Source organism: Ochotona princeps, chromosome 25, assembly GCF_030435755.1.
Source record: "Ochotona princeps isolate mOchPri1 chromosome 25, mOchPri1.hap1, whole genome shotgun sequence".
NCBI classification, from domain to species: Eukaryota; Metazoa; Chordata; class Mammalia; order Lagomorpha; family Ochotonidae; genus Ochotona; species Ochotona princeps.
The window spans coordinates 14,421,259-14,447,895 of record NC_080856.1 but is presented as its reverse complement, the minus strand read 5'-3'; the positions used below and the strand labels follow the sequence as shown (position 1 = coordinate 14,447,895).

General features: G+C 39.5%; 1 protein-coding gene and 1 pseudogene across 1 annotated transcript in view; one reads left to right on the top strand and one right to left on the bottom strand.

Annotated features, from left to right (window-relative positions):
- IMMP2L (inner mitochondrial membrane peptidase subunit 2) overlaps positions 1-26,637 on the bottom strand; it is a 761,903-nt gene that overhangs the window by 202,815 nt on the left and 532,451 nt on the right. The gene's annotated exons all lie outside the window — the stretch shown is intronic.
- LOC118760262 (U6 spliceosomal RNA) lies at positions 13,135-13,233 on the top strand (annotated as a pseudogene).

The window sequence follows — 26,637 nt, the reverse complement described above, 5'->3', positions numbered from 1 at the left end:
TTTAAAGTTTTCCAAAAAGCCTACAGAGAAAGAAAGCACCATGCTCTTACAGAATAGTTAACATGCCCTCTCCACTGTATACAAGATAACAAATAATGTTCAAATAAATGGATAACTAATTACATTCATCTTTCAACTCTATATGCTTAAAGACTTTCTATATGTGTTTGATTTCTTCAGTGTTTCACAGGCACTGAGATATCAGAAATTACAAGAATTATAGAGTAAAGCTGGTCTACGGAAAAGCATAATGATTATTCACAAGTAAAACTTACATTCCAAGTTCACTTAATAAACACATTTAATAAGTAAATACTACGTGAATGACTTAAGAATGTCATGCACTCTGATACACAAATAAGCAAATACAGATAGAGAATATCTTCTGAAGAAACTTCAACTTTAATTAGAAATAGGGCTTTAACCAAGTAGTCATTCAAAAATGTAGCACACAAAAAGGCTTCAAAAAGTTCATGAAAGAAATGGTTTAAAAGAATATGCACTTTCCCTGAGCTTTTTGAAACCCCCAGATCCTGGCTATGCTAAGGACCATGAAAGAGAGGAAGCTGAAGTCACAAATACTTACCACAGGGGACTAGGCTTTGCTCTGGGAGGGCAGCAGCAAGGAAGGAAATGACTGAGGGACAAAAGCGTGTGTCTGGAGGAAACACCGGGTGTCCAAAACCAGACAGAAGAAAGGCAGTGAGAGAGGGGAAGCAAGGTGGAGTGAGGCACGGCAGTGAGTGGAACCAGCCTTGCTGGGAGATCTAAGTGCCTTAGTTTTGTGATTTTATTGATTCCGTTAGCTGCCTGAATAAATAGGTTCATCAAGGTAGATGGAATGACTGCTTACCTAGTACAAGAGCAAAGAGTTCATCTTACATTGAAATCCTGATTGATGACCCTGAGAAAGTATCTTCTGGGATACATTAATATTGCCCGTTAGGACATAATGATGTTACAGGACTTTCACCTAAAAGTACTTGAGAACAGAACCATGAAATTACTGTTAGGCTGCTGTCCAAGAAACAACAGGCTGGACAATGATAAGGGAAAAATCTTAAGAAGGAAACATTCATCTCTGAAACTTTTTTGGAAGAACATTCTTTTCTTTCATAAGTTACTCAAAGAGCTTAATGCAAATTATCCTCAAGTCAAGCATTCCTGAGAATTCTGTCCTCAGTTGGTCCTCCACCAACACTCATACTGCACTCTTTCAGTCACTTTAGCCTTCTCCTTCCTCTAGCTGTGGGCAGCCATGGTTTTTACATTCTACCTATCATCTGTACTATACAAGAAAGTACATCTGTATTTTACAGGGAAATTGAAGAATAGATTCTTCAAGAGAACAGACTTCTATTCAAGAAAAGTAGTAGCATTCAGGAAAAAAAAAGATTGTGATATCATTACAATCGTGGGAGTGGCAAAGATGAAGACTCCAGTATGGAGTAAAGCTGACCAGAGGAAACTTTAAGTACTGAAACTCCAATCGGCCTTAGTCTTAGACAAGAAGACTAAATAGGATGGTATTCTGGAGTAAACAATCCAAGCATGAAAACAGAGGATAAAAGAAAGATGTATGCTAGCCTTGGGATGAAGTCTGAAATATTAGGAGAAATCTAAAGGTAGCAAGAATGAAACAGAATTAACAGGTGACAGCAGTGGTAAACAAAAAATTAGGAGAGCAAAATTTTAAAGAGCATTAAACACCGGGGTGGGAAGTTTGCTCTTTCCTCTCACAATATCTGAGATCTACCGGGACTATGCTTCCAGCAAAGTAAGTTGATGAGAACTGTGTTTTTTAAAAGTTACTAAAATATGACATGTAGTGTTTATCTACTCATTCAATGAATATTCGTTCAGTTACAATCATGTACCCAAATACAGGGTTAGATACTAGCACTGAAAACAACAAACCAGTCCAGGAGCTATCCACTATTAGAAACATTTAACACTGGAAGCAGGATAGTATAATAGTTAATTCTGGTTGTCAAGTTGACTGGATTGGGGGATGCCCAGAGAACTGGTAAAGCATATTTCTGGATATGTCCATGAGGCTGTTTCCAAAGACAACAGAAATGTGGATCAGCAAACTGAGCATAGAAGACCTTCCCTGAGCATGGAGGGGTATCTCACAGCAGGCTGGGGACTGGCACAGGAGAAAGAAAGGAGAAATTCATTCTCTTCCTTCTCAAATCAGAAAGTTTTCTGTTGCCACTCTTCTTGCACTTCAGGCTCCACGTTCTTTGGCCTTTGGAACCTAAAACTTGAACCAGCAGTCCTGCAAGTGCTGGAGGTTAGAGGAAGGAGCTTGAGTCTTCACCTTTAACCCAGGAGGTGCGTCACTGATCTCGCCTTCTGAGGCTTCTGGCTTCTTGGGTTGAGCTGCTTCTGCCTTCTGTGTGCTTTTCCACCTTGCAGATAACAACCGTGGAATTTTCCCCCTTTGTGATTGCATGAACCAGTCCCATCAAACTCCTCCCATGTAAACTTACCCTCTCCCATTTCTACTTCTCTGGAGAACCCTGACTGATCAAGATGGAATCAGTGTGAAAAGAAAGGGGGGATCAGAGAAGCTTTGAAAATGTTTTATCATAGATTAATCACTGAGTTGAAAGATGGACATCAAAGCTAACTTGGTAGTTTGAAGTCCACAAGATGAAGAGGCCGTTGGTACCAAGAAGAAATCTGGGCCATGTTTTGGGGCAAAGTTGATGACTCTTGTCTATGAAAGTTGAGTTTGAAGTCATAAGTGATTTTACCAAGTGGAGAAATCCCATTGGCAGATCAAGTTCACATGTGGGACCTGATCATTCTTTGCTCGTACTCCTCTGACAGCACATAACTCTCAAGCCATAGTAGTGGGGACACATATTATTAGACCTAGGTTTGGGGAAGTTATTTTGATTCAGGAGGAAGGCTTTATATCAATATTCAGCCTTGATGTTCATGCTAATGAGATTTAATATAGAATGTACCTAATGGGAAGACTGCAGGATCCATGAAAAATAAAAGATATTTATAAGAGAATGTTTTAATGTATCCCTTAAGGCTGCAAAGTATGTTTATGTGTTTACAAAGACACATGATCACATGTGTGCATATATAAGTAAATGTGAATCTAGCACATACACATGAGTAAGTTCATACACAAACTTACACACACACGTGTGTGCACATTGCTTCTTTTTTTTTTTAAAGATTTATTCATTTTAGTACAGCCAGATATACACAGAGGAGGAGAGACAGAGAGGAAGATCTTCCGTCCGATGATTCACTCCCCAAGTGAGCCGCAACGGCCGGTGCTTGCCGATCCGAAGCCGGGAACCAGGAACCTCTTCCAGGTCTCCCACGCGGGTGCAGTGTCCCAAGGCATTGGGCCGTCCTCGACTGCCTTCCCAGGCCACAAGCAGGGAGCTGGATGGGAAGTGGAGCTGCCGGGATTAGAACCGGCGCCCATATGGGATCCCGGTGTGTTCAAGGCGAGGACTTTTAGCCGCTAGGCCACGCCACCGGGCCCCCTAAACATTTTTTAAGACACTGCCCAGATAAACCATCAATAATTCCACATACATATTTAAGAGAGATTTCTGATCTACTGTATTAAGACAACCCATACATGTGGATGTCATATATAGCCCTAGAAAAGGAAACAAACAAGAACTGCAAGTTTTCTTACAATCATTTACCTAAGCTATTTTATATGGTAAGAAGTTATAAAAATGCATGAATTCAAATTCAGCTTTAAAAGCAGAATGTAAATCAAAAGACATTAATTTATGCTAAAATTGCCTTTGCCTCTAAGGATTTCTAAGCACTCAGCAAACCTTATTTTAGCAGTCATACTCTAATTTCAATTATATGAAAATTATTCTCTCTTTATGGAAACAGGAGAAGAAAGAATAAGTAACTTATTCCTGTTTAAACAGTAGACCAGAAACTGTACAAACAAAACATCCACACAGGCATTTCTGTGGGAATTGCTACGACCCTGGGTTGGCTAAAGGAGGATGAAAGAAGAGTTCTGAAAAATCCTCTGGAGGTCAGGTGTTAAATGTATGCCTATGGACAGAATTGCAAATGTTTTTACTTCCCCATCTTGACAACAATATCTCTATTCTCTGCTTCTGGCAATAATAACAAAATATTTTCTCCAGCTTTACCCACATTTATCAAGGAAGAAAGAGACAACTATTACTGCTATCTACTTTTACCTGTCTACTCCTTCAATTTCTATACAAGATTTCCTAGAAAATTCATGTACTTATTTCAGGCATTTGATGGGATAGTAAATATGTATCAAAACAATTTCCTCTAGGGAAATCACAGTAAATGCATTGCAGTATTTCTCCTGCTGGGAGGGAGAAGGAAGAAGACTTCCTATATGTTAGAAACTCAGGCTAGGTATTCTCATTCCAAACAATCAAAATGTCAAAGAGGAAAGAAGAATCAAAGATAAGAAATCTCTAGTGCATTTTAAATGAAAGAAGGTTGACTGATCTCTCTCCCCTTATGTCTTTTGAAAATTTTGTTTATTTATACTCTTTTTTATTTGAAAGGGGGAGGCAAAGCAAGAGCACGCTTATTTGCTGATTGCCTCCCCACATGTGCATAAGGCTATGTCTGGCCCAGGGCCAAAGTTGGCAGCCAGGAACACAGAGTCTCCCACATGGGTAGCAGGCATCTTATTATTTAAATCATCATCTGCTACATCATAGGGTAGGCATTATCAGGAAGCCGGAATTGGGAAAGGAACTGCGACTCCAACTCAGGCACTCTGATATGGGATGCAGGCATCTCAGCAGGGACGTCAGATACTATTGCAAATATCTCACTATCCATTTTATTGGTAGGCAGAAAGACTGTGTCTATCACAGTCATATGGCCTAGTAAATGTATGACTCTATACTGCAGAAACAAAATTGTAATTGCAAAAATTATGTAATAATATGTGGGTAAAAGCAATCTTCTTCTTTTTAAGGATTTATTTATTTTCATTGGAAAAGCAGATATTCAGAGAGAAGGAAATACAGAGATAAAGATCTTCTGCTCACTGGATCATTCCCTAAGTGGCCACAATGGCCAAAGCTGAGCTGATCCAAAGTCAGGAGCTCCTGCTGCGTTTCCCATGTGGGTGCAGGGTCCCAGGGCTTTGCGCCATCCTCCACTGCCTTCACAGGTCACAAGCCAGGTACTAGATGAGAAGTAGAACAGCCAGGCCGGGAACTGGCGCCCTCATGGGATCCCAGGCATGCAAGGCAAGGACCCAGAGACTATATAATTGTGCCAGGCCCTAAAAGCAATCTTTGAAGCATTATTTTGAATACTAAAAATTAAAAAAAATCAATCATTCAATAATAAATGAGTTTATAATATATTGAAGCTATGAAATATACTTATTTTAGCAGTAATAACCACAAGTATTACAAATCATGACTTACAATTATGATGATATTACTCATAATGGATTGCAGACCATTAAAGAAAAAGAAAATCCAAGTTTTGGATTTTTTTTTAAAGTACACACATATATATGTGCTGCAATCAGCATTAAAGCAGTTCAGAGGCTGGCATTTAACCTAATAGTTAGAACATGTATATCCTGTGTTGGACCCCTGGCTCTGGCTCATGGCCCCAACAGCCTGCCAACGCAGTCTCTGGGAGGTGCCCATTCACACAGGAGACCTAGACTGAGTTCCTGCCTCCCAGCTTTGGTGGTGGACCATCCCCGGTTATCCCCAGGGATCTGGGAACTAACCAGGAGATGGGAGCTCTCTCGCTCTCCCTCTTTGTATCTCCCCATCTCTAAAACAAACAAAAAATAATAAAAGTATTAGTAAAAATACAAAAAATCATTTTCCCAGCTCTGACAAGTGATAAGTGTTTAAGATGGGAATGCTAATTACCTTGATTTGATCAAATTACATTGTATGAATGAATTGAATTATCCCGTTCCTCATAAATATGTATAAATATGCTTTGATTAAAATAAAATTAAGTTAAAAGTAAAAATATGTAGAAGGAAACATAATTAAATGTTACAATTGTTTCATGAGGTTAGGATAATGAGCAATTTGAGCAAGAGAAACCCTAACCTTTATACAGTTCAATATTTGGGTTTTGGCAATGTCTATGTAAAATTAAGGAAGTGACAAAAGATGTGGCCAAATTGCAGTTACTTAATGGGAAATGGTTATTATTTGCTCATCAATTGATAATAAGGATTCCTATATGCCCTGAAATGAAGTTTTGAGCCTCTCTTACTTCCCAGAAACTGACTTTTGAAGCATCAGCGCTGAATGTCCTGATAAGCCTCACCACACAAACTGGTTGCTTTGTGTCTAATCAGCAACTATAACTCTTGGCTCAGACAATGGCAGAGAGTGTAGGCGCAGCTCGAGAGGGAATGGCTGGTGGCAGATGGCATTTTGAAAAGTGGAGGTCATCTTGTGATAAAGGCTCAAATGAGGAAGATTCAAAAAGATCTTTTAGACCCCAAAAACTTTTTAGAGGTTGTGTTTCTTCATGTTCTGTTGTAAGAGAAACAAACAAAGAAAAACCTTGACTTGGGACTGCTAACATCATGTCTAGTCTAGTTACCTTACCATCAGTTAACATGGAAGTGGGAGCAACTGTCTCCCTTCATCCCTAGAAGATCAATAACCACTGGATGCTTGACAAATGAGAGGTCATACACACACACACACACACACACACACACACACACACACACACACTGACCTATAGTTTGGAGGATAGGATTCAAGGAACACCAAAGAATACAAAGCCCATACTGCACCTTATTAGTTAGAGCAAATAACAAGAGTTAAGTGTGCTCTTCCTCAAAAATCCACAAAGCAAATTGGCATCAATGAGAATATCCTGATATATAACATAGCAAAAAACTTAACATCTAAAATATGTAAGAATATTATACAACTCCATAACAAAAAAAATTAAGTGAAATAAAAACAATAACAGAAAACCCTATGATTAAAAATAGAAAGACATTTTGCCAAAGAGCATGCACAGATAGACAATAGGTGTATGAAAAGGTGTTTGACATCATTAATCATCAGGTAAATACAAGTTGAAACTTCACACCAATTAGGATGATTATTAGGAAAAAGAAAAAGAAGTATGTGTGGATGAGTTTGAGGATAAAAATGAACATTTCTACACTGTCAGTAAGAATGTAAATTAGAAGAACTATTACAGAAGAAAGTCTGGATTTTTCTCACCAATTCAAAAACAGAACTACCATATAAGAAATCTTACTTTGTGGTATATATCAAAAGAGAATAAAATTCGTGTCTCCAATGGATAATTGCATTCCAACGATCATAGCAGCATTGTTCACAACGGCCAAGATACAAAACCAACTTAAGTGTCCATCTGTGGATAGATGTTCATCTGTGAAACACAGAAAGACGCAGAAACAATCTTGTGTCCGTCTATGGAATATAGAGAGGAAATGTGAAATATATGCCCCCCCACACACACACATGCACGCTGCAATGCATGTTTGTATAACCTGTACATACAATGGGATACTATTCAACCATAAAAGGAAGAAGGACATCCTGCCATTTGTAGTATGAGCAAATTTGAGGGACATTATAATAACTGAAAGAGGCTTGGTACACAAAGAAAAGCATTAGATGATCTCACTTACACATAGAATCTAAAAATACCACACTCAGAAGCAGAGAGCAGAATAGAGGTTACTAGGGTTGTGAGTGGGGAAACAGAGAATGCTAATCAAAGGGTACAAATGCTACATTATAAGATGAATAAGTTCTGGATGTCTAATGTATAGCATGATGACTAAGCTGACCTATCCTGTAGTGTTTATTTAAAAATTAGAAGGTTTAACTTTCGTTAAGACACGCACACACGCATGCGTAACTGATGTGTTAGTTTGACTATACTATTTAAAAGGTATACAAAGATCATCACACTGTATCGCTTGAATAGTTTTTTAATCAAATATTTTACAATTTTAGAGTAAATAAAATGCTGTCCTTCAAAAACAATGAGAAAGTGAACTGCTGAATAGCATGTGAAAAAGTTCAAAGATGAAAAGTCATTAAGACATTGGAGGCTATGAGATTGGTGAAAATTATGCCATTTCCTAAACAAAGAATCAGAGTCTAAAGAGTAAACTGAAAAGAGGAATAAGCCACTAAGGGGCTAATCATTTATTGAAGCCAATACTTGTAAATGTCTCCTGAATTAAAGTGTGTATTAAAACATTAGTACCAAAATGCTTCCAGCACTCTAATACCTTGTTGTGTATGTGGGGTTGCTAAAGGCTAATCATTGGTGACAGGATCAGAAGGAGAATTAACACTCGTTGCTTTTGTTGCCTGATTTAGTCCTCAAAGCACAAGACATTGCAGTCCTCCCTGATGATACTGGCGGACGAAATGCATCTTTTGACAACATACGGTGCCTATGTCAGAATGCTTCTAAGGCAATCAAGAATTTTCTCTCTTAGAAATGGTGATTCTTTGAAGCAGAGTCAGATGGATTTCAAAGGAAAAAAAACTGAACATTTTCCTTACACTTTCTGTTCCAAAAGATATATAGAAAAATGCATCTGGTGCCTCTATATCTTCCAACTCTTTTGTGCTATTACAGAATGGATGAGCCATCCCACTATTATATAAAAGAGGTACAACAGAACTGGCATAGGAAATTTACAACAGAGCATAAGAGTGAATTCTTGAAGATGCAGCAAGCCAATTCAAGTTTCCGTTATCAAATGGGATTGGGCCCACTAACGTATTATTATTATTATTATAAATCTTTGAGCATACTTCATCCCTTCATCCCCACACAAATGCACAAGTAGAACTTGAGAGTAGCAGGAAAACCAAATAATTGTATGAGCAAAAACAATGCTTTCTTTGCTTGTGGCAGTTTTATTATCCTCATTTTGATAATTCTGTGCTTTACAGTCACTGGGAAACTTTGACTTTGTGCAAGGCTGATAGAACACAAGATGCCTATGAGCGCTTCCTTATTTGCAATATTGCATTTGCCAATACACTAGGTTCTCAAAAACACATTTTTTGCTATTAGATCAACTGTCATAAAAGAAATCTCTCTCTCTCTCTCTTTCTCTCTCTCTCTCTCTCTCTCACACACACACACACACACACACACACACACACAGACACACACAAATTTGTCTGCAGTAGGTTCAATAGAGCCCTCTATCCACCCAGTTTAAAAGAAAAAGAAAAAAAAAATCCTAGGTCCACATTCTAATCCCTTGACCTTGTGAATGCAGTGGCATTTTGGGGTAAAAAGATGGGAGATGTCTTTACAGACAAAAATAAATTAAGGATCTCAAGAAGAGATCATGCTGGATTATCTGGGAGGGGCCTGATTTCAAGGACACCTAGACTTAGGACACCTAGAGGAGAGGCAAGGAGTATGTAGAGGTGTAAGCAGAGACTGGGAGACACCCAGAAGCTGAGCAGAGAGCGCAGCTGCCACAGGCCATAGGAGGCAAGGCAAGAGAACTCAAATGGGAGCACAGCCCTTCCAAGAGCTTAACTTCAGATTTCTGGCATCCAGAACCATGAGAAAATACACTTATGTATTATTATTATTTAGGCACAGTTTCTGCTAATTTATTGTCACAGACATTTTAGGAAGCAAATACATTTGATTTTCTCCTTTATTTTCATGCCCCTTCTCTTCAATCAAAGGTTACAAAAAATGACAGTGGGGCCTGGTACGATAGCCTAATTGCTAAAGTAATCACCTTGCAAGTGCCAGGATCCCATAAGGGTGTCAGTTCATAAGCCAGTGGCCCCGCTTCCCATCCAGCTCCTGGCTTGTGGCCTGGGATAACAGGCCAGGATGGCCCAAAGCCTTGGGATCCTGCACCCACATGGGAGACCCGGAAAAAGCTACTGGCTTCAGATCAGCTCAGTTCCACAGCCATTGCAGCTGCTTGGGGAGTGAGTCAGTGGACGGAAGATCATCCTGTCTGTCTCTCCTTCTCTGTATATCTGACTGTCCAATTAAAAAAAATTAATAAATCTTAAAAAAATGACAGTAACCACACTCACTGAGAACTACATGCATGTTTGAAACAGTGATTCAGAAAAAAAATGTACTTGTATATTTGAAATAAGTAAACTTGCAGAGGTTACAGCAAGAGATATTCCATTCATTGGTTTACCCCCCAAACAGCTACAGTGCTGCGAGCCAGGCTGATCCGAAGCCAAGTGCCAGGAGCTTCTTCTGGGTCTCTTATGTGAGTGCAGGGCCCCAAGGACTTGGGCCATCCTCCTCTGCTTTTCCAGCTGCATTAGCAGGGAGCTGGAGGAGCAGCTGGGTCTTGAATGGGCAACCGTACGTAATATTGGAATGGCAGGAGGTGGCTTTTCCTTTTTACCAAGGAAACAGTGAATTTTAGGTGATTTTCTTTTTATTTACCCTTCCTAACAGACACATAAACATGACATTAATGGGAGGCTTTTTCCTATCTTTCTGCCTTTCAAATAATAATAATAATAATAATACCCCTATGTTATTATTGATGAGCAAACTTGAGAATCAGGATTCGATCTCAAATCAATTTGGTTCCAGTCCAGGCTCTTCCATTAGAAATAGCAGGGAACAACAGGTAATATAATTTAAACAAATTGCTTCTTTGTTTGCAAATGCATTTTAAAAGAATCTGGGAGGAGAGGGAAGATTGGGAGAAAGGGGAGGCATAGTGGGAAGGTAAATTCCATTGTCTTGCAATGTTAATGTGTTGTCTGTTCAAAAATAAATCACCAAAGTCACAAAAGCCTGGTGACAAAGAATTCTTTAAAACCGAAATACATGATAAAAATAATGAAAGTGTGATAAATTTATCAGCAGAAGAAACTATTTTGAGAATGGAAGTAAAATCAGATCAGATTAAGAAAATACTATGAGAAATTATTAAGCTGGGATTCGCCAGGTTCTGTTCTGTTCACAAACACCAACCACACCTGCCAACAAGCCAGTGCAGCACAACAGGACCTGGACAGCCCGGTGCTCAGGGTACGAGTCTCTCACTTAGCATTTCTCTGCTTGTCTATTTGGTGTACTTATTCAAGTCTGATGATGTAGCCTAAGACAGTATAGACATCAGATGGCTGGAGGCACACATTATTACCAGAGTTGCCATGTTTGGTTTTTTCCTAAAGAGTTATTTATTTTCATTAGAAAGGCAGATTTACACAGAGAGAAGGAGAGACAGAGATAGATCTTCCATCTGCTGGTTCACTCCCCAAATGGTTGCAGTGGCTGGACCTGAGTTGATCCAAAGCAAGAGCCATGAACCCTGCAGGAACCAAGAGCCAGGAGCTAGGAACCAGGACCCAAGAGCTTCTTGTACCCCAGTGGGTGCGGGGTCCCAAGAACTTGGGTCCTCCTATGTTGCTTTCCCAGGCCATAAGCAGAGAGCTAGATGAAGAGTGAGGTAGCCGGGACATGAACAGGCACCTATAAGGGATGCTATGCTTAGAGATAAAGAATTAACCAGATGAGCCACTGTACTGGCCCCCAATCTGTCAATTCTTATTCTGTTCTGGACATTCTACATTTCAACTATTAGGAGAAGGACATACATAGCAATTCTTGAAAACCACAATTCAAAAATTTTAATGCCTTTCATCACAATCCCACTAACATGTAAATGATACCAAAAAAAAAAAGATTTTCATGGTTATATTACCCTTCAGTCACTTCCTTATGCTGCCATCTTCCAGTTTATAGAAAAATTCTCTAATAATTTCCAAAACAATAAGAAAATATTCGTATCAAAGTTCTGACTCAGTCTTTTATTATTATCAGTTTGCATTTTATCAAATCCATACATGTACTCAATACGTCAGTTGAAGTGTGTGGTTCACCTTTCCTAGAGACACTCACAGATCCCAGAAGACAAGGGAAAAGATTAGAGCGAACACCAATAAAATCTAGGTCAGACTTAATAACTAGCAAACAGCAGCAGCCACAGTGCATGCTAAGTGCACCAGCCATGAACAAGATGCTTTGATGGAGCCAAAACCTACTCAGGCCTTCTGAGGGTGATCCATTTCCATATGCTGACTTTTGTATGACTTTCCCTTTTCGGGACATTTACTTTCAAATGTAGCTTTGGTTTCACTACTTTAAATAGCACATTTGAAATGACAAACTGATTACTGGGATGAGCCATCACAGATAGATGCTGGCAGAGGTAGAAAATTGTGCTCAGGATAGATTCGACTAACTCCGAGCCTTCAAGTAATCAAGATCTCAGTATCAGAAATCTTAACTGAAACTTAGGAAGAGCAGAATTGGCCAAGGCACTGAGCCTTTGTCATTGAAGGCCTTTCTCATAGAGACTCCCCTTGTTCCCAGGATCAATCATCTTCAATGCTATGAGGGTAGGTTTATTTTTAAGTATGCTGAAGAAGGGGTTCTATCATGGCTTGTTCCACACTTGGACCCTGAAGAGGAGTCCAATGAAATGGTGCTCTTATAAAAGAGTTTGTGGGCCCAGCGCTGTGGTCTAGCAGCTATAGTAGTTGTCTTGAACATGCTGGGATCCCGTATGGATGCCCGTTCTAATCCGGGTGGCCCTGCTTCCCATCCAGCTCCCTGCTTATTGCATGGGAAAGCAGCTGAGGATGACCCAAAGCCTTGGGATCCTGTACCCACATGCGAGACCTGGAGGAAGTTCCTGGCTCCTGGCTTTGGATTGGCTCAGCACCTGCCCTTGCGATCACTTGGGGAGTGAATCAACAGACAGAAGATCTTCCTCTCTGTCTCTCCTCCACTCTGTATATCTGGCTTTGCAATAAAATTTTTTAAAAAATAATAAATAAATCTTTAAAAATGAATTTGCATTGGCATGTTACATAGTCAGATACACCTATCCCTGGCGGTGGTGGTGGAGGGGGGATTAAGGTTACCTACTGTGAGCTTAGTCATTAGGGAAGACAAACAAACAAAATGGACTTCTGCCTTCAAGGGCGTGACCCCAGCTGGGGACACCATGGGCTGTGCTATCCACCCTGACAGGTGTCCATGTAATGTGAAGAACCAGATCTACAGGAGATGATGTGGTTGATTTATCTTGAGAAATTAACAGTGCTCGCTTCGGCAGCACATATACTAAAATTGGAACGATACAGAGAAGATTAGCATGGCCCCTGCACAAGGAGAAATTAAGAAAAATCTTGTAGATGCCCTTGATGGAAAGGTATCAAAGAGCTATTTCTTTAAAATTCTTGGAAACAATATGGCCTTATTCTTTTTTTCCCAGCAGGCTCTCTATTGTCCCCTGTTACTGAGTAGACTATAAAGCTTCAGGAAGATTTGAAAGTTTTAACATTAGGAAGTGATTTTAGGCATTCTTACAGTTTGAAATATTTTTATATTCAATTTGCTTTTCTAAGTTTCTAGATCCCATTATACTCACAGGTTTTCATAAAAAGCAGTGATCATCATGGGGCATGTCCCATTAATTAGCATAGTTCTTCCACGTGCTATACCTTCCCCCTAGTTGCTGACAGGATTTTTTTCCAATTATTTTGAGATAATTTTTGATTTACCAAGAAGATATGAAAATAGTAGAGTTCCTGTATGTACTTCACCCAGATTTCCCTAATGTTAACATCTTATGTAATCCACAACACAAAGAAATCAACACCAGCTTACTGATAAAAAGTTAATGCTAAAACTTCACACTTTATCCAGATATCTGTACTATCTTTCTGAGATCACATTTTGCTTCCTTTAACATCCTTCTGAATGACCAGCTATTTGAGAGAGAAGAAGGAATGTCTAGCTTCTTAAATGAGACATATAAGGATAGACTCCAAGGATATTGTAGAATATATTCCTAGATATCTTCAAGAGCATCCAAGAATATTTTACATTTTATGTTTCACGACATTGAAATGAGATAAGCTTTGTTCACGGTTTGTGTGCTACTCGTCATAAAGCCTTGGCTGAACTCTGACTCACAGTGCTGTAGATGCACAAAAATACATTTTTATGCAATTTTATTTTCAACACTTCCCTGTTATTTTAAAACTCAAGATGGCTCTTTATGCTGAGGATGGGATGCTCTCTCCCACTTAGAGAGGTTTCTTAGGATGGCAGCACCTGTGAGTGCCCTATGCTAATCGGTCAGTGGCAGTCCTGGGCACCTGCATTGGGATACTCATGAGCTAAAAGCACAAGCTCCTCCCCCATTCAATATTAAGGCAAGCAGTGACTTTGCCAGAATCTCAGCCTATCCTTCTTGACTCCAGATGCATTATTTCTTGTCTAATTAGCTAACACTGTCTTTGAAGAGGTTCATTGTACATTCCCCATTAGAGTTCATGAACACCAAGACAGCGAGTGAAATGCCTGAGATGCCAACGCCCTGCCCACTTGTTCCTTCTCTTTTCCAGACTGGCAGCACAGACTGGAATCACATTATATTTGCATCTGTTCCATAATGTGAAATCTTGGATTTGGTATAATAAATGTGCTGAACTACTCATGGCACACCACAAGAGTGTTATTTTGACATACATACGAAAACCAGAAGAGTAAATGGCTCTGGCACCAAGAGGACACTCCACCTCTCAGAGAAGTTATCAGACTATTCCGATATAACAGCCTCGAGAGTTGCTCTTGATTATAATCCTGATCCCTTGGCATTAGTCAGAAATTTTTTTTTAAAGTGTTATTCTAAAATTGTTACAAAGCAGTACAGGACTGGAACTTGTAGCCATGTTACAGACTTAGTCCACTAGCTAGAGGAAAATATAACCACAATAGTTCTTTCACTTAAACAAAAGCTCAGCCCATTGGTGTTTTCTACTACTCCCATAAAACATGCTATAAAATAATCATGCCACCTTGTTGTAAAAATAGAAAAACATACAAAATTGTGGAAATAATTGTTACCTACTTAGTTGTAATCTCTAGTGTTAAGGAGAGAATACATATAGTGATGTTTGTAACTTAGAAAGAAGCCTACAAACATGAGGTGTAATGCAGTTATACCATTTACATCTTTCACAGGTCTTTGCATGCAAAAATTGTAAGTTACTGGTCAAATCTTAATACATTTGAAAAGACGATAGAAAAAATAGATTATTTGCTCTAATAAACTATTATTATTTTAACTAGCCTTAATTTATGATCATTACAAATGATTATGATGATTTATAATTTCATTATCTTTAAATATACGATATATAAAAAATCCCTAGTTAATTAGGATCTTGCTATATTTTGAGGTAATGCAGAAAGTTTTTTTTTCCCCAAATCATTTAAATCCACATAATTGGCTCAAAAATCCAAGATAAATGCTTAATGTTTTGAGGGTTTTTTTCTTTTCCTTAAGGTATTGGTTGGATTAGATTACAATGAAAACAAAAATTGGAAAAGTACTGGTTTAATACTCTTGCTCTGCTTTTTATAAATCCAATAGCATTCAGTTTGATGAACTCCTTCCACTACCCATTATAAAAATATGAGGCTACTCAGTTACTTCAGATGTTCATCCTGGGGACATGCATGTGGCACAGTGGATAAATGGCTTCTTGGGACACTCTTACCCCACATTTGAATGTCTGTTTCCCCATCTACACACACTCACACACACATACACACTTTACTTTTAAAGGAGAACCTACTATCTTATTACTAGGGCATTTTAAAGGAATTCACTAAACCTACTATATTTAAGCACTATGTTTCACAAAATATAGTCCAATGCACATGCTTTATACAGAAATACTTCAATCGTATTTTATTACTTGTTAATAGCTGCAATGTATTAACAGCACACAGTAAATTTGATCTAAATTATGATTCAACAGATTTTAACATTAGGTCATTTCTTACTAGTTCTGTGACATTGGTCTTATTTGAGCATAAATTGAAACTGGTTGCTGTGCCCCAATGTCTTCAGAGGCTGTTTCACAGAACAGCCTTATTTCTAGTGATTGAAATTACATACTCAAATTTGTGCTACAGCGAAATTAAAAGCCTGTCTTTGGGGTTGGTGTCACCACACTATAGCTTAAGCCTCCACCTGAGGTTGCAGCATCCCCATATGGGAGGCGCTAGTTCATGTCTTGGATGCTCCACTTCTAACCCAGCTTCCTACTTATGGACTGGGAAAGCAGCAGAAAATAGCCCAAACATCTCAGCCCCTACACCTGTGTGAGAGACCCCAAAGAAATTCCCGTCTCCTGGCTTTGAACCAACCTAGCACTGGCTGTTACAGCTATTTGGGGAGTGAAATAACAGATGGAAGATCTCTTTTTCTCTGCTTCTCTCTCTGTAACAGCCTTTCAAAGAATTTTAATTAAATAAATCTTTGGAAAAAAATAGATTTTATACTTATTATTAAAAAAAGAGTAAGGTTATTTTCTGAAAAAGATACAACAACAATGGGAAAAAAAGCTATGAGCCAATTTTAACTATACCTAACCATTTCTTCACTATTACTATGCCTTATTACTATCATTGTTATTCATGATAACCAAGGGTGTAAAAAGGAATGAGACAAAGAAAAGGTGACCTTTTACAACTAGAAATGCCAAGGTAAAAAAATCAAATTATGGCATAAGATATGGGAAATAAAAGATAAGAAAGATATCAGAGCTGGAGACATAAGAAAAAGATAAATGTGCACCTTTTTCTATTTAGAAAATATGCACACTCCAACATGGGAATCCTTCTTGGTATTTTAGCAAGCTAGGTCAAAAGAAAATAAGGATTTGTACATATTCTGTATATTTGGCCATAAACAAGCTAACTTTAGCTTCAAGGGTACAGTTTCATACAGCAACATCAAAGTCCTTCTGTGGGGCCCGGCAGCGTGGCCTAGCGGCTAAAGTCCTCGCCTTGAACGCCCTGGGATCCCATATGGGCGCCGGTTCTAATACCGGCAGCTCCACTTCCCATCCAGCTCCCTGCTTGTGGCCTGGGAAAGCAGTCGAGGACGGCCCAATGCACTGGGACACTGCACCCGTGTGGGAGACCTGGAAGAGGTTACTGGCTCCTGGCTTCGGATCGACAAGCACCGGCCTTTGCGGCTCACTTGGGGAGTGAATCATTGGGTGGAGGATCTTCCTCTCTGTCTCTCCTCCTCTGTGTATATCTGACTTTGTAATGAAATAAATAAATCTTTTTAAAAAAAACAAAGTCCTTCTGTGAATAAAGATTGTAGGAGGAGCTATCTTCAAAATGAATAAGAATAAAAAAAAAAACACCTTCAAAGGGTCTCTCGCCTCAAGAGCTGATCGTCTACTCAGCCATGCATTTTCAGACGGCTGCTGCTGTCACCCTTCCTGGAGAAATGCTGACGGCAGGTCTAAGGTAGAAGATATGGGGATACTTATGTTTCATTAGGTAGCAGCAGAAGAAAAAAAAATAATCAAGTATGAATACTTAAATGAAAGCACATTAAAATCTGGCTTTCTATTAGCTATGCCATGTAATTATCTTTTATTCATTCATTTCACAGTCTGTGTCCTACATTACTTAATTGCAAAGTAAAGGCTAGACTGCTCATGTGTACACTAAGCACTAAACGTCGCAGTGATGGAGTGATTATCAGTGTACGCGAGAAGAGATGAATGAAGATAATACCAAGAGTGCCGATATGGGAGAACATACAAAACATGTATCGACTTCTTACTAAACGCACATTAAGAGCAGACCACACAGGAACTAATGGAGACAACCCCACACTGGATCTTATTTATTTATTTATCATCCTCCAAATTTTAAAATATCTATCACATGAGAGTTAAATATCTGTGAAAGATGCTAATGATAAAAAGTCAATTACTATAACATTTTATGTGCAAAGATGGGAGCCCAGAAGTTACAAATGTACTTTTTCTTAAGAAGCTGTCAGCTACATTGATGTTTTCATCTTCCATTTACAAAAAAGCAGTCTCTGTTTATGACTGACAGTGGTGACTGTAGAAAGAACAACTTCTATTTTATCTTAGAACACAAAACTAGTTTAAAAATCTAGATGTCTGATCTTAATGAGCCATGCAAATTATTTTTATTCACTATTCATAACAAGGAATATAATCTTTTTTGATGTCTAAATACATTTTAAAATTATTTTGTCAAAAATATAATATTCAGAGTATCAGCTGAAAGATGTATATTCCATCATGTTTTTATAGTCTTAAAGCCTAGATTTTTTTTAGTCCATCAGAGACCTGTATATTTTGAACAAAGGCTGTAGCAACTTATGGGGTTATTGCTTTTGCTGAAAAGCACTTTCAAGTTGACATCTAGATATGCTGTATAACATAGATTTCCAATAATTTCACCACTGAATTTCTGGTGTATATATTGTTGAGGCTATCAGCTTAACATTAGAGACAGGGTCTCTATAAGCATCATGAACAAAATTTTATTTACTTGTTATCTCCAAGAAAAGCCGTTCAGGGGACACTATAAATACTTCAATTGTGGTGGTTTTAAAACCTGTCTGCAAATGCTGTAACACTCCTTCAATTTACTTCTTTCCCTGGAACGTGGCCTTACTTTCATGGCTCCGTTTTAGTCAATAGAAAGTGACAGAAGTGATATGCCCAATTTTGGAGGCCGGGACATAAAAGACAACATAATATCCATGCATTTCTACCTGTTGGTCCCAGGGCTTCCTCCTCTCCTCCTACCACCTGCCTTGGAAATCCTCAGCAAACATCCTTGTAAAAAAAGAGTTCAGCTACCTGAGGCATGCAGAAATAGAATCAGATGCCCTGAGGATGCCAGATGGTTACTCTTGTGTGAAAGGCATAATAATGGCTCCCAAAGATGTCCAAGTCCAGAGGCCCAAAGAGTCTACACATAATAGATTATGAGGCAAAGAGGAATTGAGTATGCAGACCCTGTCTCTAATGTAAACTGATGACCTCATGACAAAGGATGATCCCGGGGAGACCAATGCAAGCATAAGTGTGTCTAAGCAGAATAGGGAGTCGAGGAGAGTCAGTGGAAACAGAAGTTGAGAGGTGCAACATTGCCACTTTTGAAGATGGAGCAAGGGAACACAGAAGCGGACTGGTGCTGTACCTGGAGGCTGGAGAAATCAAGGACAGAGTCTTCTTTCAGCATTTCCAGAAAGGATTGCAGATCTTTGAATACCTTGATTCTAGCCTGATATTACCTATGTCAGATTTCTGACCTACAGAATTATAAGATAACAAACATATTGGCGATAATTTCCTACAACAGCAACAGAAAAGCACATACCTTTCTTTTTAGTATCCAGGTTGGGGGGTGCTGTATTATTCTTCTTCAGTTAGCAATTAAAATGGCTTAATTCGGGGCCTGCCACAGTAGCCTGGTGGCTAAAGTCCTCACCTTGCATGTGCCAGGATCCCATATGGCTGCTGTTTTATATCCAGCTACCCCGCTTCCCATCCAGCTCCCTGCTTATGACCTGGGAAAGCAGTCAAGGACAACCCAAAGCCTTGGGACCCTGCACCCACGTGGGAGACCCAGAAGAGGCTCCTGGCTCCTGGCTTCGAATAAGTTCAGTTCTGGCCATTGCAGTGGCTTGGGGAGTGAATCAGTAGACAGAAGATCTTTCTCACTGTCTCTCCTCCTCTCTGTATATCTGACTTTCCCATAAACATAAATAAATCTTAAAAAAAAGAATGGCTTAATTCTCAGTTTTGTCCTATAGGAAACTGGAACCAAGTCGGTGACTGGTCTTTGACCACATTACAAGATCTTTTATCTCCCTTTTTAACCTATCTCCTCTTTGGTGATATGTTTATCTTTGTATATTAACTCCTTTTCAAGCACAGCTAAAAATAAACAAGATTGTCTGAAATAATCAGTGGTCATGATGATGCAGTACATGACAAGGATTTGGCCAACAATGCGATGACACACACTTCATAGCCTTGGTGTATAGTAGGCACATCTATGTCTGACTGTACAGATACACACCAGGTGCATTATTGAATGCCACATATTTTAGAAGATAGCCTTGTTGTCAAATGACTCAGGATGCTATTTATCATGACATGCCAGAAGTAATCAAAAGGAAGAGATGGAAAGTTTCTCTTCCTTGTCACTCTTATAAACAAATCTCTAAAGCAGATCAATAGGAGAGCATCAACTGAAGAGTTTCTTCTAATTTAGTATCTTCTGAAAATAGAAAAATAAAGTAAGATTTTCTGTTCTATAACAAGAAAAAAACTTCTTTAGCAAAATATTAAAAAGTACTCAAATGCATGTGGATCTGTCTGGTTAAGGAAGATATCAAATGAAAGAGAACAAAGGAAAATCAGGGGTGGACAAAGAAATACGTGGAAATAGGAAAAGGAGACATTCGTTTTAAACATTTGGTGTCTTCATGCATACAACACAGGACGATGGATCCTTGGGCCTGGCATTGTGGTGCAAAGGGTTAAGCTGCCTGCACTGCTAGCACCCTACATGAGCACTGGTTTGAGTTCCAGCTGTTAGTCTTTGGGCACATTTCTCTGTTAATGTGCCTGAGAAAGCAGCAGAAGATAGTCAAGTACTTGCGTCCTCATCACCCTTGTAGGAGACTCAGAATGGTTCTCCCTGGACAAGGCTGGTTGTAGTGACCGTTTGTGAAGTGAGCCAACAAATGAAATCTCTCTCTCCCTCGCTCGCTCTCTCTCTTTCTCTGTGTGTGTATGTGTATGTGCACCTTTGAAATTCTGCCCTTGAAATAAATAATTCTTTTAAAAGAATGATGAATACTCAAGGAGACACACAGAAAACAGAATTAGCCAACAATGACCCCAAAGGCATCCAAGAAAAGTACACCCAGACAGAAAAGACACTTGGAGAGTACAGCTAACATTCTCAGCCTATATCTTTTCAGATATTCAGACTGAGGTTTTCTGATAGTATTTTCAGATTGTAACACTCTGTACATTAATAGAAATTCTATCCCCTACTAATTGCTCTATAAACCTTCTGACTTCTGTCTTCATCAGATTTTCTTGGCTTCAGAAGTCAAGTCTCCGACAGGCAACACACCATCTTGTTTCCAGAGCCAGAGGGAGGCAGTTATCTTTCCTATTGCCTCAAGAAGTCTTCTGTAGTTTGTCTGCCCCCCACCCCAGTTGTCACCTGTCTCCAATCACTTGTGTGTAGACCATGTTCTTGCAGTCAGGCCTGGGGATTGGCTCTAAAGCCTTAGCCCACTTGCAGGGTGAGCAACTGATCAAGTGTGTATGCTTGTTTCTCCTGAGGACTTAGCATTATTTTCTAGGGATCTGCTCTAAAATATATGTACCCAACGCCATGATATGTGGTGACCTGGCCACCTGTAGGGACCTGCATTACTCTCTACATGGAGTCCCTTGAAAATGATTATGGAAAGAGAAAGCAATCTTTAACATTTTCTAAATGTTTATTTGTTTTCATCTGCTTGAAAGGCAGAGCAATAGAACGAGAGAGGAACAAAGATATCATCCTCTGGTTCATTCCCCGAATGCCTGCAAGAGCTAGCTGTAGTCTAGGCAGAAGCCAGGATCCTGGAACTCAAGCTGCATCTCCCTTCTAGGCTGTAGGGGTCCAAATGCTTTAGCCATCACCACATGCCTCCCAGGGTGTGTAACATCAGGAGACTGGATTGGTAGCAGAGAAGCCAGGACTTGAACAGCACCCAGCAAATGGATATGTTGAACCATTTGTGCCACAATGCCTATCCATGGGAATTTTTAAGGTCTACATCTTTTATTTTCTTGTATTTCTAGATTAGTTGTCATTTAATGTTCATGAAATTTAATGACTACTAAAGTAGCTATCATCATAATGAGCAAAATATGGAAGCTCATGAAGTAGTTCCAGAATTAGGTAACACTGGGCTATTTCCTTTTTCTTGAGAAAGTGACACCCCCTATAATCTTGGGCCTCAATGGAAATTCCTCATTATCTTCGGAAGAGGTCTGCTCATGGTCACACAAATGTAGCACACTAATTCCATTTTATATCACTAGAGTGATTCACAGATTATAAAGCTCCTGGCATTTATCACTCAGAATGAAGTCTCTTTCTATTCATGAAGTTTCTATACGAGTACTGAGTATTATTTGTAGAAAATGTGCTTCACTGAGCCTGTAGTGAATTGCTCACGCAATGGCTGTAAATCAAGATTGACTTTTTGAACCTAACTTTGCATAATTCAACAGCTACTCAACATCTTCTGCCTAAGCAGGCTCATGACTTTTAAGAATCTGCAAGGCTAAATGACTGCCCGTGACTGTCTCAAAATGATTAAATAACAAAAAGGTTGGCATTAACATATCAGAAACAAGTCATTTGCTGTCTGATTCTTCCCTGATCAGGGAGTAACAGAGAAGGTGCCATTTACAGGAAAAAAAAATGTCATGTAATGATTGAATTGTGAATTTCTTCTAAACCCTGACAACAAGAAAATGACCACAAAAAGAGGTGATAGGTGGGGGAAAATAATTGCAACTAAATACTAGTCTTTGAAGAAACAAATCGATCAGAGTCTTGGTTGATTTAGTCTCAGCTCAGAGCAATCAGTTCTGCAGCTAATGAGTATCCTACTCTTAATCATTATATTACATAGGAAACTGAGCAGCATAAATCAGAAACCTGTTAAGTCAACACATCATCACAAGGTACTTCCATGGCATGGCAATGAGATTTCATCACAGCGCTGAGGTTTTTGCTTCCTTTCCATCAGTGGGACAATGATTTGGAAAGCTGTTAATCAGCTCCACCACCAACAGATTCCCACATTGCCTCCTGCTTCACCTTACTTGCCTAGGTCATACCTAGGGTCACAATGTGGGCTTAACTATGACACAAAAACCTAAAGCATTTTATCATCACAAAATCATTTACCTTAATAGTGAAGGTTAAAGTCATAAAATAGATGAAGATGGCCATCACATCATTGTCATGATCCTAACGTAACTATATCATTCCGGTTGATAGACCTATCTCTGAGTTTCCCCCAAATTTTAATTTCTAATATTACTATTTAGTTATTTTATATGAATGTGCTTGATAGCTTCAATCATGATCTAAGTTAAGGAGGAACAGGATTAATGGTTATAATTTACACTGTCATTTTTAGTGCCCAGACACAGTGTTAACCACAAAGTTATAAATATATCATAATTGCACTATTTATAAGCTATGCAATCTAGAAGTACTTTCATAGGGCTTTCAAAGGTACCTAAAATCTAATGAATGCAAAATACGATTTTTTCTGGGTAAGGGAAGTGATGATGGGTATTAGAGTATAATGGTTCGGAGAGAGGAGTAGAGGGAGTGACGTGGGTTTCAGACTACAATGGTTCGGAGAAGGGAGTAAGATGCGATTGCGCTTGGGGAGAGCTTAGACAGGCAAGCTGAGGGTACAAACTAGAGTCTGTCAGGTCAGGATGACAGCCTGGGGTAGGACATGCATAAGAGACAGAAGATGCTGCATCTTAGGTATTTTTGAGGAAAGTCAGGGATTTCCTTTGGGACACAGAAGACAATCCAGGATTTCCCTGGCCTGAAATATGAACGATCTCCTGAAACATAGATGTCTCAGTAACTTGAGAGGATGAAGGCTGGCATTAACAATCGCAAACTGCCTCCTTGATTGAGCACAATGGCCAACACGTTTCTACCTCATGCTTACCGACACTCATTCCTGTCTAATTTGTTCTCTTCACTCTGTTTTTTTAAAGGGGTATTTGAAAGAACAATGGAGAGAAGGAAACACAGAGGAGGGATGTTCCACCTGCTGATCCATTCCCCGTATTTCCAGAACGGTTAGGTCTGGGTCTAGGCAAGGCCAGGAAAAGAGAACTCCATCCAACTCCTGATGGGTGGCAGGAACCCAGGTACTTCGACCAAGTAGACACATTGGCAGGAAGCTGGAAAAGAAGTGTGGAGTAGCCAGGACTCAAACCAACACTTTGATAAAGGCTTTGGATGTCCCAAGTAGTGGCTTAATCTACATCACCATGATGTCAGCACATCTTCCCTGTTTTGAAAAGTATTTCCACCATATATTTGCTTTTATCAGACCAAAATCCAAGATTTATCTTTCCCTCAAACCCTTCTGTTCATCATTAGTAAGTCCTTTTATTCTTCAAACCGTATTTGGATTCCATTTTGACTTTATCAACCTATCAAGTCAGGACCCAGCAGTTTCTTTGGGGTCTCCCACGGGGTTCAGGGGCCCAATCACTTGCGTCATCTTCTGCTGTGTTCCCCGTTACATTTGTGGGGAGCTTTATTTTACGTGGAGTGGCTGAGTCTCAAACCAGCTCCCATATGTGATGCCAGCACTGTAAGTGGAAGCTTGACTCACTGGGTCACAGTGCTAACCCTTTGTCCCCTTTTTAACTCCATGGCCTTACACCACAGCTGCACACAAGAACCTGACAACAGTGATTGTTGTCAATTTACTCACACTGTCGATTACAGTTGTTTATTCTATTACCTAGAACAATGCAAGCTACATAGAAAAGGCTTGGATAGGTGTTTTAACAATGAACAAACTACAGTGAAAGTTTTATGTCTTTGATCTCTTCTAAAGTTGCTACTTAAGACTACTTTCCAGATGTGTTGAATAAAGTTTTTACATTCTCAGATCACATTTGAGAAACTCTTTGGTATTTTCGCCTTATCACAAAACAGAGGACACGGTATTAATAATATGGTTTCCCTTGTTAGAATTCAACCTCAGAATTACAATGTGAGGATGAAAGAGATAATTGAAAGACTATTGTAAAAAAAAAAAAAAACCTCCATGTTACTTTCTACAGAATGCAATAAAATTTTCTAGCATGATATATTACTATACACGCCCTCAGTAATAAGGTGAACCTGAGAAAATGTGATTTCATGATATTACAGCTGTGAAGAGCTCTAACTCTCCTTGGTTTTGCCACAGGGTTTTTAAGATTGCTGCTACTGTGCTTCCTTGAAACATAATCACAAATAGAAGAGTGGGGGAAATGACAGCTTCATTAACTTCATCATGTACAGTTAAGTACTCAGCACACTTGGAAACACTGTCCCTCCATCTTCATAGCATGCCACACTGAGAAAAAGACCTCGAGGCAGGGCCTGGAGGAGACTCAGCTGCACTGAACTTAAGTAATCAGATGCCCATAGATTGGAAGGCATAATGAGGCATTGATTAAATTGGGTTTGCTGGTTCACACATCAGCTACATGGAGAGGAATGATCTAGAGATGACTGGGGCAACTAGAGAGAAGGTGTGGTTATGTCTGTGGGGCTCATCCTGGCAGATGTCCACCTCCCTTAATGAAATCCTGCCTAACTACCCTGCTACCCTTCTCATTAGCACTTTTATCTGAATATGGTAGATACACAGTAAAGAACCATTTGAATTAAGTCCTCTGATAGTATAAGAAGAGAGAAATTATCCAAAGTGCTTCATATAGGGTTCAGCAAAATGTTTAAAGTCGTTAACCTCGCTGCATATTTTTTATCTCTGATGCTGAAGTTTTGGGCTGTTAGTACAGAGGATATTTCTGTCATTCCAAAAGTCTCATTCCATGGATGGAGTCTTTAGGCCCTGACTTTTTTATTTAAATTTATTTCACTTTTATTGGAAAATCAGATATACAGAGAGGAGGAAGGATAGGAAGATCTTCCATCTGATGATTCACTCCCCGAGCGGCCACAACGGCCAAAGCTGCACTGATCTGAAGCCAGGAACCTGGAGTCTCCTCTGGGTCTCCCACATGGTGCAGGGTCCCAAGGCTTTTGGGCCGTCCTCGACCGCTTTCACAGGTCACAAACAGGGAGCTGGATGGGAAGCAGGGCTGCTGGGATTACAACTGGTGCCCATATGGGATCCCAGTGAGTGCAAGGCAAGGACTTCAGCTGCTAGGCTACCATGTTGGGCCTGACTTTTAATAAGACTACTCTTCACATGTCTTTTGATAACAAAATACGAGCTTCTCCCATCTTCAGATTTCCTTTCCTAATTAATGCTGAAAACACACACAAAAAGCAAGAGCAAAAAATGTTTGTGAGCTTGCAGTGTGACTGTGGATAAATGTTCTTCTCAGGTTGTGAACATATGAAGAGGAATGCCCGGGCTGCACAGCGAGTAGGGTAAACAGCACACGTATCTGAGGACAAGCTCGGGGTACACCAAACTCTAGCAGGAATTTACAACTCTAAGACAACCCCAAAAGTCTCCAATGAATGATTCCATATATTTTTACCCAGATGAGCTAAGCAGGATCTAATATCTTTAAAAAGCAGGGCAGGTGATTACAACAGGAGTCAACACATGTTTACGGGGCTTCGATCTGTGATCAACATCGGGATATATGCTAGTAGGAGGGGAATATGAAATGACTCCAATGTCCCCTGGCTGAAGAGTCTGGCCCAGCTGGGCAGCACATATCTGATTATAACTGTGAAATGGATAAAGTCTACAGAAAACAATAGGAGCTGTGGTAAGGGGTGTTCTGTGATGGCATTTTCTGAGGCAGTCTAGCCAAGAAATACTTCGGGTTTTTTTACTAAAAATATGCATGTGGTAAACATTTTTCTCTGAACAAAACAAGAAATCCAAATCATTTCAATGTGCAGTTACAG